Below are 18,304 nucleotides of genomic sequence, written 5' to 3' on the forward strand. Positions count from 1 at the left end.
TACCCCTTATTACATTACGTGAGGGGTGTAGTTTCCAAAATGGGGTCACATGTGGGGGGGTCCATTGTTCTGGCACTATGGGGGCTTTGTAAACACACGTGGCCTTCAATTCAGGACAAATTTTCTCTTCAAAAGCACAATGGCACTCCTTCTCTTCTGAGCATTGTAGTTCGCCAGCAGAGCACTTTACATCCACACATGGGGTATGTTCTTACTCAGAAGAAATGGGGTTACAAATTTTGTGGGGGCTTGTGAAAATGAAAAATTTAGGGTAACCCCAGCATTTTAGTGAAAAATTTTATTTTTTGTCATTTTTCCATCCAACTTTGAAGAATTTTAATTAAACACCTGTGGGGTGTTAAGGCGCACTATACCCCTTGTTACATTCTGTGAGGGGTGTAGTTTCCAAAATGGGGTCACATGTGGGTATTTCTTTTTTTGCGTTTATGTCAGAACCGCTGTTAAATCAGCCACCCCTGTGCAAATCACCAATTTAGGCCTCATATGTACATAGTGCACTATCATTCCTGAACCTTGTTGTGCACCCGCAGAGCATTTTACGCCCACATATGGGGTATTTCCGTACTCAGGAGAAATTGCGTTACAAATTAATTATTATTTTTTTTCCTTTTAATGCTTGTGAAAATAAAAAGTATGGGGCAACACCAGCATGTTAGTGTAAACATTTTTATTTTTTTACACTAACAGGCTGGTGTAGCCTCCAACTTTTCCTTTTCATAAGGGGTAAAAGGAGGAAAAAGCCCCCCAAAATTTGTAGTGCAATTTCTCCCAAAAATGGAAATACCCCATATGTGGCCCTAAACGGTTTCCTTGAAATACGACAGGGCTCCGAAGTGAGAGAGCTCCATGCGCATTTGAGGACTAAATTAGGGATTTCACGCTGTATCCTTTATGGTAAAAATGACACATTTTCTTTATTCTGTGGGTCAATACGATTAAAATTATACCCATGTTATATGCCTTTTTATAATTGTACCGCTTCAAAAAAATCTCAAACTATTTTAATCACCCATAACCTTCTCATTTTTCCATATACGGGGTGGTATGAGGGCTCATTTTTTGCGCCATGATCTGTAGTTTTTATTGTTAACACGTTTGCTTATATTTTACTTTTTATTAATTTTTTTTTTTTAAGATAAAATTTGACAAAAAAGCAGCAATTTCAGATTTTTTTTTTACGTTTATGCCGTTCACCATATGGGATAATTAACAATAAATTTTGATAGTTCACACTTTTGCGCAAGCTTTGTTGGGGTAAAATGGATAAAACGGATGATTGAAATTTTTATTGGGGGAGGGGATTTTTCAAATTTGTTCTTTTTCAATTTTTTTCAAATTTTTTTTTTTCACTTTAATAGTCCCCATAGGGGACTATTTATAGCAATCATTTGATTACTAATACTGTTCAGTGATATGCATAGGGCATAGCACTGATCAGTGTTATAGGCGATCTTCTGCTCTGGTCTACTTGATCTCAGACCAGAGCAGAAGACCCCAAGAGAGGGACGGAGGCAGGTGAGGGGACCTCCATCCGCCATTATGGAAGATCGGATCCCTGCGGCAGCGCAGCGGGCAGATCATCCATTTAAAGAACTGCACAGATGCATCTGAGGAGTTAATAGCTGACATCCCATCTGCTGATAGCAGCTGGGACCTGCCGCGCATGACGCTAGCACACTAGGAGGGGTTTGAGTGGAAATAGGTGAGGCCAGGGGGCTCTTGCTTTATTTGGTTTGGGAGCCCGGAGTGTTTTCAGCCTGCCCCTGGATATAACTGAACTGTAATCACTTATTCAGTCCACAGGGCCTGTGAAGAGTTGGTATATACTGCTTTGTGGTCACTGTATAGGGGTAATATTCGTCTGTATTTAGTATTTTGTATTCAGTAACAGTATAGTAGTATCATCTTATCTATAAGTTAATATTGATTGATAATAGTCATAGTGTGATGCTAATATTTCGGCCTTGCAAAGTGTTATTGTCTGTAATATTGGTCTTTGTATAATGACACTGTCTACAGTACAGTACATGAGTTGTTGATGTGATATTTCATCACATGGGGCCCCACTTTTCATGCTGCCCAGGGCCACACTCTTAAACCAGCCTTTCTGCTCAGACTTCTTGTAAGAATTGTTTGTAAGCTTGATATAGCCTCAATTTCTTTGGCGGAATGCATGTTCTCTGACATGTCATTGCAATTGTCTCTTAGTAATACCAACATGCATTTTTTGGCAGGGGCATGTGGCAAAGTAGATTACATTCTCAGTATCGCATGTTATTTGATGTGTAATCTTAAACTGTGCTCAGTCAGCCTGATAGGATCTCAAATCACGGATGGCAGCCTTGGCATCAGCAGTTGACTTTGGAACAGCCGAGGAGAGATGTCATGCTGCAGGCTGTTGTCCAGATGAGTCAGCCCCTTTAATAGAATTATTTTTTTTCTTGTTCTAACAATGATTTAGAAGATGCACTCTAGGTTTCCCATGTCAAATAAGTGGAAATAACTGAAAAAGAAATAATAATAATAGATTCATTATTCTACCACTTTAAGTTCCCTCTCCATTATTTTATCTCTTATGTTTTTATTCAATAAATATTGCTCAAGGAATCTTATTTCTATAGTGCAGCAATGCTCACAATGAGTCTAGTACAACACCATATTATAGAAGAACACCTAGGAAAAGCAAAAGGCATCTCATTGATATCATAATTGTATGTAACATTTTTACAGTTTAACCCCTTAAGGACCCAGCCCAAATATACCTTAAGGACCCGGCCATTTTTTGAACATCTGACCACTGTCACTTCAAGCAATAATAACTCTGGGATGCTTTTACCTTTCATTCTGATTCCGAGACTGTTTTTTCGTGACATATTCTACTTTATGTTAGTGGTAAAATTTTGTCGATACTTGCATCATTTCTTGGTGAAAAATTCCAAAATTTGATGAAAAAATTGAAAATGTAGCATTTTTTTTAACTTTGAAGCTCACTGCTTGTAAGGAAAATGGATATTCTAAATAAATTATACATTGATTCACATATACAATATGTCTACTTTATGTTTGCATCATAAAATTTACGTGTTTTTACTTTTGGAAGACATCAGAGGGCTTCAAATTCAGCAGCAATTTTCAAATTTTTCAAAAAATTTTCAAAATCGGAATTTTTCAGGGACCAGTTCAGTTTTGAAGTGGATTTGAAGGGCCTTCATATTAGAAATACCCCACAAATGACCCCATTATAAAAACTGCACCCCTCAAAGTATTCAAAATGACATTCATTCAGCGTTTTAACCCTTTAGGTGTTTCACAGGAATAGCAGCAAATTGAAGGAGAAAATTCAAAATCTTCATTTTTTACACTCGCATGTTCTTGTAGACCCAGTTTTTGAATTTTTACAAGGGGTAATAGATGAAAAATCCCCCCAAAATTTGTAACCCAATTCCTCTCGAGTAAGGAAATACCTCATATGTGTATGTCAAGTGTTCGGCGGGTGCACTAGAGGGCTCAGAAGGGAAGGACCGACAATAGGATTTTGGAGAGGGAATTTTGCTGAAATGGTTTTTGGGGGGAATGTCACATTTAGGAATCCCCTATGGTGCCAGAACAGCAGAAAACCCCAACATGGCATACCACTGGACGTAACAAGGGGTCCAGTGAGCCTTAACACCCCACAGGTGTTTGACGACTTTTTGTTAAAGTCGGATGTGTAAATGAAAAAAAAAAATTTTTCACTAAAGTGCAGTTTTTCCCCCAAATTTACCATTTTTACAAAGGGTAATGGGAGAAAATGCCTCCCCAAATTTGTAACCCCATCTCTTCTGAGTAAGGAAATACCACATGTTAGGACATAAAATGCTTTGCGGGCGAAGTACAATGCTCAGAAGAGAAGGAGTCACATTTGGCTTTTTGAAAGCAACTTTTGCTGAAATGTTTTTTTGGGGGCATGTCGCATTTAGGAAGCCCCTGTGGTGCCAGAACGGCAAAAAATACCCACATGGCATACTATTTTGGAAACTACACCCCTCAAGGAACGTAACAAGGGGTCCGCTGAGCCTTAACACCCCACAGATGTTTGACGACTTTTCGTTAAAGTTGGATGTGTAAATGAAAAAATTTTTTTTTTTTACTAAAATGCAGTTTTTCCCCTAAATTTTACATTTTTACAAGGGGTAATAGGAGAAAATTACCCCCAAAATGTGTAACCCCATTTCTTCTGAGTATGGAAATACCCCATGTTAGGACGTAAAATGCTCTGCTGGCGAACTACAATGCTCAGAAGAGGAGGAGCGCCATTGAGCTTTTGGAAAGAGAATTAGTTTGGAATGGTAGTCAGGGGCCATGTGCGTTTACAAAGCTCCCCGTGGTGCCAGAACAGTGGAACCCCCCCACATGTGACCCTATTTTGGAAACTACACCCCTCACAGAATTTAATAAGGGGTGCAGTGAGTATTTACACCCCACAGATCTTTGGAACAGTGGGCTGTGCAAATGAAAAATTTTATTTTTCATTTTTACGGACCACTGTTCCAAAAATCTGTCAGACACCTGTGGGGCGTAAATTCTCAATGTACCCCTTATTACATTACGTGAGGGGTGTAGTTTCCAAAATGGGGTCACATGTGTCGGGGGTCCATTGTTCTGGCACTATGGGGGCTTTGTAAACACATGTGGCCTTCAATTCCGGACAAATTTTCTCTACAAAATCCCAATGGCGCTCGTTCTCTTCTGAGCATTGTAGTTCGCCCCAGAGCACTTTAAATTCACATATGGGGTATGTTCTTACTCAGAAGAGATGGGTTTACAAATTTTGGGGGGCTTTTTCCCTATTTCCCGATGTGAAAATGAAAAATTTAGGGTAACACCAGCATTTTAGTGAAAAAATATAATTTTTTTTCATTTTCCCATCCAACTTTAATGAAAATTCGTCAAACACCTGTGGGGTGTTCAGGCTCACTATACCCCTTGTCACGTTCGGTGAGGGGTGTAGTTTCCAAAATGGGGTCACATGTGGGTATTTTTTTTTTTTGCGTTTGTCAGAACCGCTGTAAAATCAGCCACCCCTGTGCAAATCACCAATTTAGGCCTCAAATGTACTTGGTGCGCTCTCTCACTCCTGAGCCTTGTTGTGTGCCCGCAGAGCATTTTACGCCCACATATGGGGTATTTCCGTACTCAGGAGAAATTGCGTAACAAATTTTGGGGGTCTTTTTTTTTCCTTTTACCGCTTGTGGAAATAAAAAGTATGGGGCAACACCAGCATGTTAGTGTAAAATTTTTTCTTTTTTTACACTAACAGGCTGGTGTAGCCCCCAACTTTTCCTTTTCACAAGCGGTAAAAGGAAAAAAAGCCCCCAAAATTTGTAGTGTAATTTCTCCCGAGTACGGAGATACCCAATATGTGGCCCTAAACTGTTTCCTTGAAATACGACAGGGCTCCGAAGTAAGAGAGCACCATGCGCATTTGAGGACTAAATTAGGGATTGCATAGGGGTGGATATAGGGGTGTTCTACGCCAGTGATTCCCAAACAGGGTGCCTCCAGCTGTTGCTAAACTCCCAGCATGTCAGTGGCTGTCCAGAAATGCTGGGAGTTGTTGTTTTGCAACAGCTGGAGGCTCCGTTTTGGAAACCCTGCCGTACAAGACGTTTTAAATTGTTTATTGGGGGGGGGGGGGACAGTGTAAGGGGTGTATATGTAGTGTTTTACCCTTTATTAGGTGCTAGTGTAGTGTAGTGTTTTTAGGGTACATTCACACTGGCGGGTTATGGTGAATTTCCCGCTAGGAGTTTGCACTGTGGCAAAGAAATTTGCCGCAGCCCAAACTTGAAGCAGGAAATTTACTGTAAACCCGCCTATGTGAATGTACCCTGTACGTTCACATGGGGGGCAAACCTCCAGCTGTTTCAAAACTACAACTCCCAGCAGCATGTACTGACAGACCATGCATGCTGGGAATTGTAGTTTTGCAACAGCTGGAGGCACACTGGTTGGAAAACCTTCAGTTAGGTTCTGTTACCTAACTCAATATTTTCCAACCAGTGTGCCTCCAGCTGTTGCAAAACTACAACTCCCAGCATGTACTAATCACCGAAGGGCATGCTGGGAGATGTAGTTATGCAACAGCTGGAAGTACCCAACTACAACTCCCAGCATGCCGAGACAGCTGTTTGCTTTCTGGGCATGCTGGGAATTGCAGTTTTGCAACATCTGGAGAGCTACAGTTTTTAGACCACTGCACAGTGATCTACAAACTGTGGACCTCCAGATGTTGCAAAACTACAACTCCCAGCATGTCCAGACAACAAACAGCTATGTGGGCATGCTAGGAGTTGTAGTTTTGCAACATCTGGAGGGATATAGTTTAGAGACCACTGTATAGTGGTCTCAAACTGCAGCCCTCCAGCTGTTGCAAAACTACATATTCCAGCATGCCAAACAGCTGTCTGGGCATGCTGGGAGTTGTAGTTTTGCAACATCTGGAGGGCTACAGTTAGAGACCACGGTATCAGACTGTAGCCCTCCAGATCTACTTACCGGTTTCCGTAGGATCCCGGCAGCCGTCCTCTTCAGACGCACGTGACGCCGCCCGCCGATCAACGTCGCCGCAGCCTCCGGACGGGTAAGTGGACGTCGGCGCCCGGTCCCCTTTGGTTCCCCGTTCTGCCCCGCCTATTGTGGGTGGGCAGGACGGGGAAAACGAAAGTTAACCCCCCCGCCCCCGGTCTGCTATTGGTCGTCGCCTCTGACGATCAATAGCAGACCAATAGCAGGGATAGGAGGGGTGGCAACCCTGCCACCTCACTCCTATGCCTACAGGGGGATCGTGGGTGTCTTAGACAACCGTGATCCCCCTTCTATTCCGGGTCACCGGGTCACAATAGACCCGTATGACCCGGAATCGGCGCAAATCGCAAGTGTGAATTCACTTGCGATTTGCGCCGATCGCCGACGTGGGGGGGTCTGATGACCCCCCTGGGCATTTGCACGGGGTGCCTGCTGATTGATATCAGCAGTCACCCCGGCCCGGTCCCGCCCGGCGAGCGGCGGGGACCGAAATTCCCACGGGCGTATGGATACGCCCTGGGTCCTTAAGTACCAGGACGTCAAGGCGTATCCATACGCCCTAGGTCCTTAAGTGGTTAAAAAATTCCCCTTTATACTGTAAAAGACCAGACCAAACTGACATACTAGATTAGGCCTAATGCAGGGCCTAAGGGGGTAATGAAATTCCCCTCAGGAAGAGTCCCAGTCTATAGGGCTCTCCTGCAGGACTCCCCCCCTTTCTTATCAGCTACACCTTATATAAATGCATTGTAAATGTATTGTACATATTGTTCATTATGTATAAAGGTTGTACAAATGTATAAAATGTATAGGACCTTCCTGGGTCATGTGATACTGTCATGTGATGTACCCAGAGTTCCCTACAGGCTTGGCAACCAATGGGCTTTAGTCCAGCCCCCTAGTATATAAGGGGCTGCCTAAATTCTCTCTCTTCTCTCTTATCTCCTGGATCCAAAGCAAGCAAAATCTCAGCATATACTATCAAATTCATCTCATCTAGGCCAAAGCCTAAGGAACCACTTCAAAACATGAGTTATCAAGCTACAATTATCTACAATTCCTAGTGACTACTATTCAACTCAAGCATATAATTAGTAGCACAGTGGCCTGCATAAATCTCAATACTACAAGTCCCAGCAAGCCTGTGAGGTATCCTGCATCTTGGTTGCCTCTAGAGAAACTGCATAACTGTAAAGACTGTTCCATAAGAAGTTTAAAGAGTACCTGTCATCAACAAAAACTTTTAATATGTTGTTCATAATCATTAATGAAGGCATATTGTAATATATCTTCATTAAAAAATATTAATATTTATTAGTGTTGCTCGCGAATATTCGCAATTCGAATATTATTCGCGAATATCGCATATTCGCGAATTCGCGAATTTCGCGAATATAGCGCTATATATTCGTAATTACGAATATTGTTTTTTTTTTTTTTTTTTTTTTTCACAGTACACATCACAGTGATCATCCCTCTCTGCTTCCAGCTTGTGTGGTGTAAAGAAGGCTGTAATACTACTGTGTGAGACTGGCGTGCAAAAATTCGCATATACGAAAATTAGCATATGCTAATTTTCGCACATGCGAATTTTCGCATATGTTAATTTTCGCATACGCGAATTTTCGCATATGCGAAAATAAAACGAGAATATAACGAATATGCGAATATTCACGAATATATGACGAATATTCGCCCATATATTCGCGAATATTCGCGAATTCGAATATGGCCTATGCCGCTCAACACTAATATTTATACCAGTTTTTTCATTTTATACTTTTGGCCACTAGGGGTCTCTCTTCTATGCCTGGTCTGCAGGCAGCTTCCTATGCTTTTCATAGTAAGTGTACAGCTTTTAGGACTAATGCTGAAAGGGCACTGGTCCTTCCACAGGAAGTTCAGTACTCTCAGCTCAGGACTCGCACCCAGCCTGGAGCAGCACTGTGAGCTACAAGCCTGCACATGCCTCTCATATAACAGAGGCCAGTCACCTTCCCCTCCCCCTGCTCTGTGTTCTCCCAGCCCCTCACCACACGTTATCTTATACATTGTATTATCTCACTGCACTCCCTGCTCTGTGCCCCCCCCCCAACATTCATCTTAATTACTGCCTCTGTAATTGCTCCCACCGCCCCTGGTTCTCAGCATTGACTTTTTAGTGCAGAGAGACACAGGAGAAAGAGAGACAGAGGCTGCCGTCCCTCCCCTGTACTTAATCTGTATGCACACTGCAGAGCAGTGTTTCTCAAGCAGGGTGCCTCCAGCTGTTGCAAAACTACAACTCCCAGCATGCCTGGACAGGCTTTATGTGACATCATGCCTGCCGGGACCCGCCTCCTTCCACCCCTCAGAAAGACAGTGCTCCTGAGCTAATGAAGAGGGATAAAAAAGGTATTTCCACAGCATTTTAAACCTCAATAAACACAGGGATAGGCATAGTTAGAGTAAGGGACAGAAGGGGAGGGGGATCAGGGAAAGTTTAGTTGATGACAGGTACTCTTTAAGTAAAAGTTCCAGTTATTTGCACAATTCCTGCTGTGGACATTCCTTTATTGCCTGCCGTTTTTGGGCTGGTTATCGGCATAGCCTTCTACAGAAAACAATCATATCCGGGCGTCACGACAAATCAGGGGTTAATAACACCTTACCCCACAGGGTTAATACCACCAGCCCCTGCTACACCGTTGCAACACCCCGGGCACCACAATAGCATATGGAGTGTTTCTCTAAATAACCTAATCCAGTTCTACAAAATATGACTATAAGTTGCTACATGATGAAGAACCATTATATTGCATATAAGGTCATGTTTGTTTGCCGTGGTGTTTTGAAATCGGTACAACCCCACAACAAACTTTCACACTACTACTGGAGCTAGAATTTAATAATAGATGTGCCACAAACCACCGCAAAGATGCAAATGATAAACAGTTATTCCAGAACTGCTTTGTATAGTTGTGCCAAACATTAGACGTCACACACAGAAATATCTATTGCCAGTATATTATGAACTATCTTTTTCTAATAAACATCAACAAGGATAAGCTTGAAAACAGAAAGCCTCCATAAACTTCCACCTTAATTTATAACAACTGCAGAGGGTTTGTTGAAAACTGAATTTCCACAGAAGACGACGACCAATCCATCAACCAGACCTCTTCTTGGAAAGACTTTCAGCTTTGGCCTGACATATAAGTTAGTAGACAAGCACACAGCACAGTACAGCCAGGTTCTCTAGTAAAATTCAGGTTTTATTATACTTGCAAGAGTTTTAAAACTCAATTAGGATCAAAGGCTTTTAAGGAACACCCAACAATTTTTCACAGCCTTGGTGTTTTGCCTTCTCTGACTTCTTCAGGGGTAGCTTTCATTCCAAGTTGTGAGACCAAAACTGAATTTCTGAGTTTTCCTGGCAAGTTTAAAGCCTGCTTAGGCTGTATATGTGAGAGGTGCGGAAGTATCTCAACCCCCTTGCACGTGAATGTGGGGCGTCAGGAGTTGTGGGTGGGAGCAGGGGTATATAACACCCCTGCCTCCTACTGGAGGGGTGTTCGTGATGTTTGCGTAAGCAGGAAGTGGTGCTTCTCCATGTGCGGATAAGGGCATCCAGGGGGTAAGAGACGGTTTCCGGCATTCAGGTATGCAGCAGGGTGCTGTTGGGTTACAATTGGGGACGCGTCTGCCTGCTGGACGCACAGGTTTTCCACTTGGCGCCTGTGTTCCACGGCGGGTGTATTGAATTTCCTGCCAATCCTCGGCACTCCGGTGCCCAGCGGTGGTGGTGCCTACACCGGGTGTCGTGGTCCTGGCTTCCGGCGCAGCCCGTCAGCTGCCTCGGTGCCAGATGCTGGGATGCGTGTCACCGTTGTCACACGGAGCATGTGACTGTGTGTTGGGTCCAGGGGGGGAGCAGAGGAGCTTGGGGGCCGTGGTGGTAAGTCTGGTGGGGCACCATAATCATGTGCTGTGTATCAGGGCTCAAGACTATCCAGCTACTCTCACCATGCTTGTCCGGGCATGCTGGATATTGTAGTTTCTCAACAGCTGGACATGGCCGTCATTTTTAATGTTCACTGCTTGCCCTGAGGGTTATTGTTTTGGGTGCAACAGACTGCAGGGTCAGGACCTGATAAGTTAGCGTCAGGGCCTGTTCCAGCAGAACTGCGTGACTCATGGGCTCGTTTCCGTTTCCTATAGATGACTGCAGCCAAGACGGGCTAGGTATAATTTATAAAGTATAACTCGTCTTTAATAAATAAGATAACATGCATTGTCCACGTGAATATAGTGAAGTGTAAAGAATAATTCTGTCTAGAGGCTGAAGACTGAAGTCTATGCTAGATACATCTCAGAGCAGAGGGTTTGTTACAGGGTCTAACCCTACACTGATTCCGCATTCATCCGCATCAGATTTTCTTTGCAGATGTGAAAATCTGAGGCATACCTTTATAGCATTTATTCATATCTTCATAACGTTTCCCGTACATATCTTAAAAGCAGTTATTTCCGCACATACGTTCATAGCATTAATTTCTGCACAGGCTTTAATAGCATTCATTTCCGTAAACATCGTCAGAACATTATTTTCCACACATGCCTTCATAGCATTCATTTATTCCCGCACATAGCATAAATTTCCTTACATACCGTCATAGCATTTATTTACGTACATATACATACTGTCATAGAATTTACTTCCGTACATATCGTCATAGCATTCATTTCCGTAAACATCGTCAGAGCATTATTTTCCGCACATGCCTTCATAGCATTCATTTCCGCATATGCCATCACAGCTTTTTTATTTTGTAGATGTCTTCATGTGCATGCGCTAATGGCATTTACACGGTCAACATGCTTATAATACTTATTGGTTGTATGGTCACTAGATCCATACTATTCTTACGCTCTTGGCATTTATACTGGTCACACACACAACTGCTATACTGTTTCACGGGTAGGGCATCTTCACTGATTGTACAGTCATGACCTGCATACTGTCCGTACGCTCATGGTTTAATTTCATACGCTCATGGCACACTGCTTGTACGCTCATGGTATGTTTTACGGTTTACACAGCTTTATATAGTACATTCGTTCATAGTATTTATCTGGCCATACGCTCATGGCATTTTATACTAGGCAAGCTCATTTATTCTGTTAACCTCACGATACTCATACTCCCATACGCTCACAGGGTTTTATACTGTCCACTTTCTAATGGCTTCATGCTGTTTATGTTCTTGGCATTGTATACGGTGTTACGTGCATGGCATCCACATGGTTCATACTTTCTTGGTATTAATACAGTTTCAGACGCTCAAGGAGTTCATACTGTTCATGCGCATTGTATTTTGTACTGTTCATGGCATTCATACTGCTCATGGCATTTTAAACGGTTCATGCGCTCATGGCAGTTATATCGTTCACACGCTCATGGCTTTTCTTTTGTTCACACGCCTATGGCATTTATACCGTTCATACGCTCATGGCATTTATACTGAATACTAATCACACGCCCATGGCATTTAAACTGAGCATACACTCATGGCATTTATACCGAATACTGTTCACATGCCCATGGCATTTATACTGATCATACGCTCATGACATTCATAATGCTCATACGCTCGTGGCATTTATACCGTTCATACGCTCATGGCATTTATACTGAATACTGATCACACACCCATGGCATTTATACTGAGCATACCCTCATGGCATTTAAACCGAATACTGTTCACACGCCCATAGCATTTATACTGATCATACGCTCATGACATTTATACTGCTCATTCGATCATGGCATTTATACAGTTAATACACTTATAGTATTATACTGTTTCCTACATGGTGGTTTTCTGTCCTCACGATTATGGCATTTATACTGTCCAAATGCTCATAGCATGTATACTGTCTTTCGTTTATGGAAGTTATACTGTTCATTCGTTCTTGACATACTGTTCTCCCGTTCATAGCTTTTATACTATTCACACGTTCTCAGTAACTACACTGTTCATACGCTCTCATTGGTCATACGTCCATAGTATTCATGCTGCACATGCGCTCTTGGCATTTGTGTTCATGTGTTCATGGCGTTGATACTGCACGTGTGCTCGTTGCATTCTGCATTTGTGCGCCTATGGTGTTGAGCTGTTCGGATGCTAGTGGCATTTGTGCTGTGCATACGCACATAGTATTTCTACGCAAAGTGATCGGTATCTATGCTCTGCATACATTCACATAATTATAATGTACATATGCCTGTTGCATCTATACGGCACATACGCTCGTAGTTTTATACTAGGCACACGCTTACAGTATGTATACAGTACAGACGGGCATAGCTTATACGGTACTTATTGGTATACATGCTCTTAGCTTTATACAGTACTACGTTCACAGCATATATACAGTTTTATAGGCGCATAGTATTCATATGGTACATTACTGCATAGCATTCCCCGGGCATACATTCGCAATATCTATATCTGTAAGTACTGATAGTTTTGTACGTCATTTACACTGTGCAGTCATATGCAGCATTTTACTGTACACAGGTTACCAGCCTTCTGATGAGTCATACGTCCATGACTCCACACAGGTTATTGTTACTGACATGTCTTCAGAGCAATAACATTAAGACACATAGGAGGTTGTTTTACCCGGTATGCCTGCCACGTCTGCAGGGGGAGGCCCCACGCAGGTTATTGTTACTGACACGTTTTCAGAGCAATAACTTTACGACACATAGGTGGTTGTTTACCCGTGATGCTTGCCATGTCTGCAGGGGGAGGCACCACACAGGTTATTGTTATCTGACATGTCTTCAGAGCAATAACATTTAGACTCACAGGTGGTCGTTCACCCGTTACGCCTGCCATGTCTGCAGGGGGAGGCACCACACAGGTTATGTTACTGACAAGTCTTCAGAGCAATATCTTTACGACACATAGGTAGTTGTTTACCTGTTATGCCTGCCACGTCTGCAGGGGGAGGCACCACACAGGTTATTGTTACTGACAAGTTTTCAGAGCAATAATATTTTGACTCATAGGTGGTTGTTTACCCGTTATGGGGGAGGGGGAGGCTTTATGCTGGTTACCGTTACTGACACAGCTTTAGAGGAATAACTTTACGACATATAGGTGGTTGTTTATTCTGCATGCCTACAACATTGGCAAGGGGAGGCACCACACAGGTTCTGGTTACTGACACATTTTTTCAGAGCACTAACACCACAACACATACATGGTGGTTACCCATTATGCCTGCCACGTCTGCTGGGGATACACCACGCAGGGTTGTTACTGACATGTCTCCACAGCTATCATTCATCACACGGATGACGTTCACCTAGTAGTGTCTGCCACGTCGGCACTATCATAGGCACAAAGGTACGCAAGACCGGACCAGCCTGAGGGCACGATGGCTCATGCATGGGGCTGTAGTGTCTACAGGTACGTTCGGTTTGCAAAGACTTGTCATGTCTACAGACATGATGGCAATGAAGGGATGCCACTCCCCAGTCCAGTGGAGTCAGGAAGTGGGCAGTTGGGGTATGGCTCATTCTTCAAGTAAGGTGTTTTTGGATGTTGTTTAATCTACAGGCAATATGGCGCCACAAGGCTGTTACCACCAAAGGTCAGTCGGGTAGTGGTGGTTGCGTCTCATCTTGTTAACAGTTCTATTTTGCCACTTAATAGCAGAAACATGGGGAGCTCCATTAGTCCTGACAGGTTTATAGTGTTTTCACTCTTGCCCTGATGTCTTAGGCTAAATAGGAAGATATTAGCTAGTATGTCAACCTGACCCGGTTTAAGTGCCTGCCCGTTTTTAGGTCAGAGTAGGCATGACTATCACAGCTCTTCTCGGCATCAATTTCTAGGCCAGTCAGTTCGCAGTAACTTCACTTCTGTCTTAAGTTAGAGTTAAATCTTGGGTTTTGTGTTAGGGTAGGGGTATCGCTTCATGATTATAACATTTATTTTCGTTACCAGATTGACTTTTTGCCCACTAAAGGCGTGCCCTCTGTCGCGGTCATTGGGCCTGAACACAAATATGGTAAATGTGCATAGCTAATGCAGTGTGCAGGAGACCTTTGAGTAGGTAGATTGTACCTAATACCAGTATATTTTTCTCAGAAGAAGATAGATTTGTTTGTTAAACAAATAAACAGTTTCTAAAAAAATGAGTTCCTATCAGCTTAGACATTTGACATTTCTTCCTAGTATAGGAAAAACAAATTTGTTCAGTATGGACCCTGAAACCTTGTTGTAATTTTGCTTTTTTGGTTCCTTGATAGTGAATGTCATCTGGCTTTATTTGGTGCTTCACACTGAGATTTTTCCCTTCTAAATTTCTTCCCAGAACTGATTAATGCCGCATGGACTTCACAGAATCTTCTGTTCCAGGGCTGCTAATGATAGCGGCTTAATGAGGCCAAATCCTTCAGTAAAAGAATAAATCTGAGCCAGTCTTTTCCTAGAAATATAAATGGCATAAGAATTCATGAGAAATTGATGAATGTTTAGGTGCTTTTATATGCCTTTGCCAATGTATGTAGACAGCTCAGGCACAACTAGACATTACAAGTAGATTATATAATCAAAGAAGGCTGCATTGTCAATTATTGAAACAAATTATGTATAGGACTACACAAATCTCCATTCACAAACATAAACTGTACTGGTAATAAATACAGGTAGCAGCAAATATGTCAACATTAGGACTCCTAGACCATTTTAATAGACAGCCATTTGACCTATTAACATACAGATCTTATGCAAATTTTTCTTCTAAGCACCTTCCTCACACCCATCTAACAATCAATCACATGTGTACAGTCTCTTCAGAGAAAGAGCCCCCTGCTGCCCGTATATGGTACATCTATATATATAAAACTCAACGTGTGTGTGTGTGTGTGTGTATGTATGTATGTTCCACAACCACGTCCAAACAGATAAAAATATATTAACATGAAACTTGGCACACATGTTACTTATATGTCAACAACAAACATAGGATAGGTAATTTAACCCTTACTCACCCCTATTTTCCAGGACGGGATAGGAGGACGGGATATGAGGACGGGATATGACAATAGGAGAGGAGGTCGGGATGGGAGGTTGAGATAGGAGGTCGAGATAGGAGGACAGGATAGGAGGACGGGATAGGAGGTCGGGATAGGAGGTCGAGATAGGAGGTCAGGATAGGAGGTCAGGATAGGAGGTCGGGATAGGAGGTCGAGATAGGAGGTTGAGATAGGAGGACGGGATAGGAGGACGGGATAGGAGGTCGAGATAGGAGGTCGAGATAGGAAGTTAAGATAGGAGGTCGAGATAGAAGAACGGGATATGAGGAAGGTATATGAGGTCGAAATAGTAGGACAGGATAGGAGGTCAGGATAGGAGGTCAGGGTATGAGGACGGGATATGGGGTTGGGATATGACAACAATATATGAGGACGGGATATGAAGTCAAAAGCTTCCTCTGTTGATTTTCCTCCACAACAAGGATTAGGAAGGAAAAACCGGGCAACACCAGGTACTCAGCTAGTATAGTAATAATACTCTGGAGGGGGTTTGTCTTTGGTTACATGCTTTTGGCCCACAGTCCAAAATAGAAAGTTAAGGTACAGACCTGGATCTACACAATGTCTGATGTAGTTTCTACACAAAAAAAAACCACTTCGTCCTATGTTTCAACAATGTTTAATAAAAGAGGAGGGGACCAGTGAATGGAGGATACATTTGGTCCATAAGGTGACCACAAGTATCCTTTTTTCCCATTCAACTTATTAGTAAAACGTAACTTATTGCCAAAACGAGTTTAAAATATATCCAATTGTAAATAATATATCAACAATGTTAAACTGACATAATGTAGATAATGTGGGTCTCTACCTACACATAGATCCACTTCCTTACTGACCTATAGAGTATCAGCTATGACAGACTTCATAGTTGGCAATTTTTAAAATGTATTTCTGTCTTTGACAGAGGCTTTTTTATTTTTTTTTTTACTATGGGCTATTTGTCATGATGTGGCTTGCCATGGGTCAGAGTTTAGCATAATATAAAAAAAAATGTTCCCAAATATTTCCTGTATACTTTCTTACTATAAGGGTCATACAGTGAGGACAATATAGAGAGAGTGGATTGCCATCAACAATCAATTTAGACATCATTTGCAGTAAAAATTGCATTCTTTTTTTTTTCAGATCGTCCCTCACGACAGCACCACATGTTATTGCCCCCTATCTGCATAGGAACAGGAAGCACAAGAGAGGTTAAAAGGCACCCCCCTCCATACCCCCTCAGTGTTTCCTGTTCCTAGGGAACTGGGGCGCAGAGAGGTTCTGCACCTGTGATTTTTGCGGGCTGTAGGTGGTGGAGCTCAGATGGGGTGAGTCGGTTGCTGTGGCCTCCCTCACCATAATCCTGTACCGTGTCGCGGCCTGTTTTTTCTGGTGCCTCTCCGGTCCCACTCTCAGTATCCTGCGTTGCTCTGGGAGTTTATGCAGGGGACCTAATTCAGCTGGCCGGCCACTGGTGCCCTGGTCGCTTCCGGATTTTGCTGGCGGGGACGTTGCGCGCGTGCGTGCATGTGACACGGCACGCGCGTACGTCCTCCAGGATTGGCCGGAGACCGGAAGTCCGGGCATCATGCTCCCTCCGATTGACTTGCATTGAGGGGGTGGGGCATGACGTCACACAGGGGCGGAGTCATGACATCACAATACTCCGGCCCCGTGGTCATCACGCTGCACACTCGGAGCCTCCAGCACTGCAGAGAGCTTGCAAAGGTGAGTGCTGAATGACACATTGCGGGGGTCCCCAGCGGCGGGATCCCAGAGATTAGACATCTTATCCCCTATCCTTCGGATTGGGGAGAAGATGTATTAGGGCCGGAGAACCCCTTTAATGCTGTCAGAAATGCTATGAACATTCCTAAAACTGCAGAATCTACTTCTATCCAAGATCTTATGTTTCAGGATTGGAACCTAAAAAACAACAGGTTTTCACTGTTCACGACACTATTAAGGATCTTATTCTTGAGGAATGGAAAGAACCTGAGAAAAAAAACTGTTACTTTCCAAGGAATTCTGTTCCAGATTTCCGTTTAATGAGAAGGAGACAAAATTATGGAACAAAATTCCAAAAGTTGATGTAAAAGTATCTAAAGTGGTTAAGAAGACGTCTTTACCATTTGAAGATAGCTCTCAACTAAAAGATCCTTTAGATCGGAAGATGGATGGATCATTAAGGAAATTGTGGGACTCTGCTCAGATCAACCCTAATATTGCTACTACTACAGTAGCAAGATCCTTGTTCATCTGGTTGGAGGAATTAGAAAAGCATCTGGTCAATAAGACCTCTGCAGAAAATATGTTGTCCTCTGTACCTATTTTAAAACTTGCTACAGCTTTCTTAGTTGACGCCTCGAGTAAGTCGGTAAGAATGCAGGGATGTGGAATTCCTATCGCCCGACGCCAGGGACATGTAGTTCCAGGCGCCGGACAGTTGAATTTTTCATAGATTTAGCCCTGTATCGGGCAAGCAGGGACAGACCGACTTCCCCCTTATTTTTCTTTAATGCCGGTGTGAGGCGCAGGAGCCGAAGCAAGTCTGCACCTCACACCGGCGCTCAGGGTGTATGGAGGGGCGGCGGCCCCCAGCTGATTTCAGGAGACAATTAAGCCACGCCCCCT

General features: G+C 43.0%; 1 protein-coding gene across 3 annotated transcripts in view; it reads left to right on the forward strand.

Moving 5' to 3' along the window:
• The window catches only part of SOCS2 (suppressor of cytokine signaling 2), a 165,987-nt gene that overhangs the window by 50,654 nt on the left and 97,029 nt on the right, over positions 1–18,304 (forward strand). Inside the window, exon 1 of one of the 3 annotated variants that reach the window (XM_056574331.1) lies at positions 16,968–16,998. The exons of 1 other annotated variant lie outside the window; for it this stretch is intronic. The gene's annotated coding sequence lies outside the window, so the exon portion shown is untranslated. Of the gene's footprint in view, positions 1–16,967; positions 16,999–17,359; positions 17,399–18,304 lie in introns of those variants that run through there. One more of the 3 variants, XM_056574330.1, reaches the window with a different exon arrangement.

Source organism: Hyla sarda, chromosome 4, assembly GCF_029499605.1.
Source record: "Hyla sarda isolate aHylSar1 chromosome 4, aHylSar1.hap1, whole genome shotgun sequence".
Classification (NCBI taxonomy): Eukaryota; Metazoa; Chordata; class Amphibia; order Anura; family Hylidae; genus Hyla; species Hyla sarda.